Here is a 2,179-nt window from a genome sequence, read left to right as displayed (position 1 = left end):
GCGGCTCCCACTCCGCGCGCTAGCCCAGGCCCTCCCAACCCGCGGCCGGCCGAGCAGAGGCCCCGAGGAGACTCACCCTGGCGCCGCCATCACCGCAGCCTGAGCCTGATGCAATCCCAGTCCTAGGCCACGGGCGACACAGCTGAGATCGCGAACAGTCGAGCCGGGGATTAAGCTCTTCTCCGAGCGGGCGGGGTGGGGCAGTTGAACTTCATCTCCGCCACCTGCTCTTGAGTGGGAGGCACAGCGGCCCCTCAAAGTGAGAACTGCGCCGGCGTAGAGGCGACAGGGCCAGGTTTCGGCGCGAGCCTGGTGTGCGGCCTGAGCGCCCTGGGTCAGGAAGTCGAGCCCAGCGACCCTCACGGCCTGGCCCTCGGTGAAGCTCTCTTCCTGTTCCGTGTGTCAGCCCCAGGCCAGGCTGAGGCCGGAGCCGCTGCAGCTCCGAGCAGCTGCAGATCATTTGTTGCTGAAGGACTCAAGGTCCTGCCCGGTAATCTCCTGTGGGACCGGCTCGTTCCCCCGCCCCTGTGCCGCTTCCTTGGACCCCAGAGCTGGCCGCTTAGGACAGGCTCCGTCGAGGCGCTTCCATGTGCCCAGGCCGTGCGGATCCTGGGGTGCAGACCCGGAGGGAGTCTGCCAGCAGGGAGACCCTTTTTCCTGCGCAGGTGGGCAGTGATTTTAGTGGCCCGGCAGCACGTGTTTTCTTCACTGGAATAGTTGAGTATTTCTTTTAATATGTATAGAAGACATACATGTAACGGGTCCCCCAGGTCGTGAGCACTGGATATCTTTGTGCAGGGCCATGTAAAGACAGATGAAGAGGGTCACATATCTGCGTGTGGCACCCCATAGCCTGTTACACCCCAATCCCAGCAGGGGCGGGGAGCCCAGGTCCACACTGAGCAGACTCAGAAGAATCATCTTTTCCAATGAGAGGAAGACAAGCCCAGCCCAGAGGGTGGCCAAGCTGCAGCCAAGGACAGGACACTGTTTATCCCAGTTAAAAAGCCAGTGCAGGGATTTGAACCCAGGATATTGAGTACTCAATAAACACCAGGCATCACTCTTCTTCATATTAGGTTCTTTCCTATTCCATTCGGCCCTCTCATCACCAGAGTGAGTTCTCCCTTCTGACTCTAGAACATTGCGACCACATAAAAAGGTACCCTGGATATTTATTGATTTGTTGAATGGGTAAGTGAATGAATACATGAATAAAGTTCTATGTATACACTAATTTAACTACATCATGCAATATTTCCCTCTCCTTTGTTAAAGTGAGGAATTCAACCTGAAAATAGAAAACAGATGTGTATGTTTTGGACCTCTGTAGTGTGAGAGTCTGTGCACATGATTTCAAAGGTGGTCAAATTTGCTAAGAACCTAAATACTGTAAGGTAAAAACGGTAGGAACAGGGGAAAGATCGGGGTCTCCCACAGGCTCAGGAGCGCCCCAGGAAGGAGAAGGATGGGACGTGAGTACATGCCTGCCATCGCAGCAGGCTGAAACAGGAGGATTGCCACAAGTTCCGGGCTGGCCTGAACTACTCAGTGAGACCCTGTCTCAAAAAGCATGTTTTTTAAGTATATAAAAGAAAATGAACGGGTGGAGGGTCACAGTGGGCATGTTCGTAAAAACCTGCACAACCAGACAGTGAACCCTAGTCTCGCTGGGGACTTCTGTTAGAATCACCAAGTCCACTTTGGCTCCTGCACTGAGGCAAACAGACCACACGGTGGACGTCTGGAGCATAGGGAGACGGGGGAGCTGTGCACCTCTGCCTCGGGATGATCTTCCTGCTTTAAAACATGATGTCTATTTTTAAAAACCTAAAATCAAACCGGTAAACTCTAGCAACCTATCATTCGGTTCCACTGAGGGCCACAGTGGGGGAGGAGCAGGTCCCGCTTGGGGTCTGAGACAGAACAGGGGAGCAGACCAGTGCCCCCGCGGCCTAGCAGCATGGACCCTGCAGCCTGGGGCTCCGGGATGAGCCAGACCGCCCCCCACCCCATGTGCCTGACCATGGTGGGCCTGGACGGCAGGTCCCAAGGCCTCTGTGCCCTTGGTGGGGTGGGGATTTCATTGGGGGGGCGGGCCCAGGGCTGGCTGCCCTCCTGCTGCCCCGCCCGGGCCCTGCCCGGGACCCCACTAAGCCACACAGGGCTCCTCCCACTC

This window comes from Fukomys damarensis, unplaced genomic scaffold (genome assembly GCF_012274545.1).
Source record: "Fukomys damarensis isolate Sample0158 unplaced genomic scaffold, DMR_v1.0_HiC HiC_scaffold_33, whole genome shotgun sequence".
Classification (NCBI taxonomy): domain Eukaryota; kingdom Metazoa; phylum Chordata; class Mammalia; order Rodentia; family Bathyergidae; genus Fukomys; species Fukomys damarensis.
Note: the sequence above shows the minus strand (reverse complement) of the source record.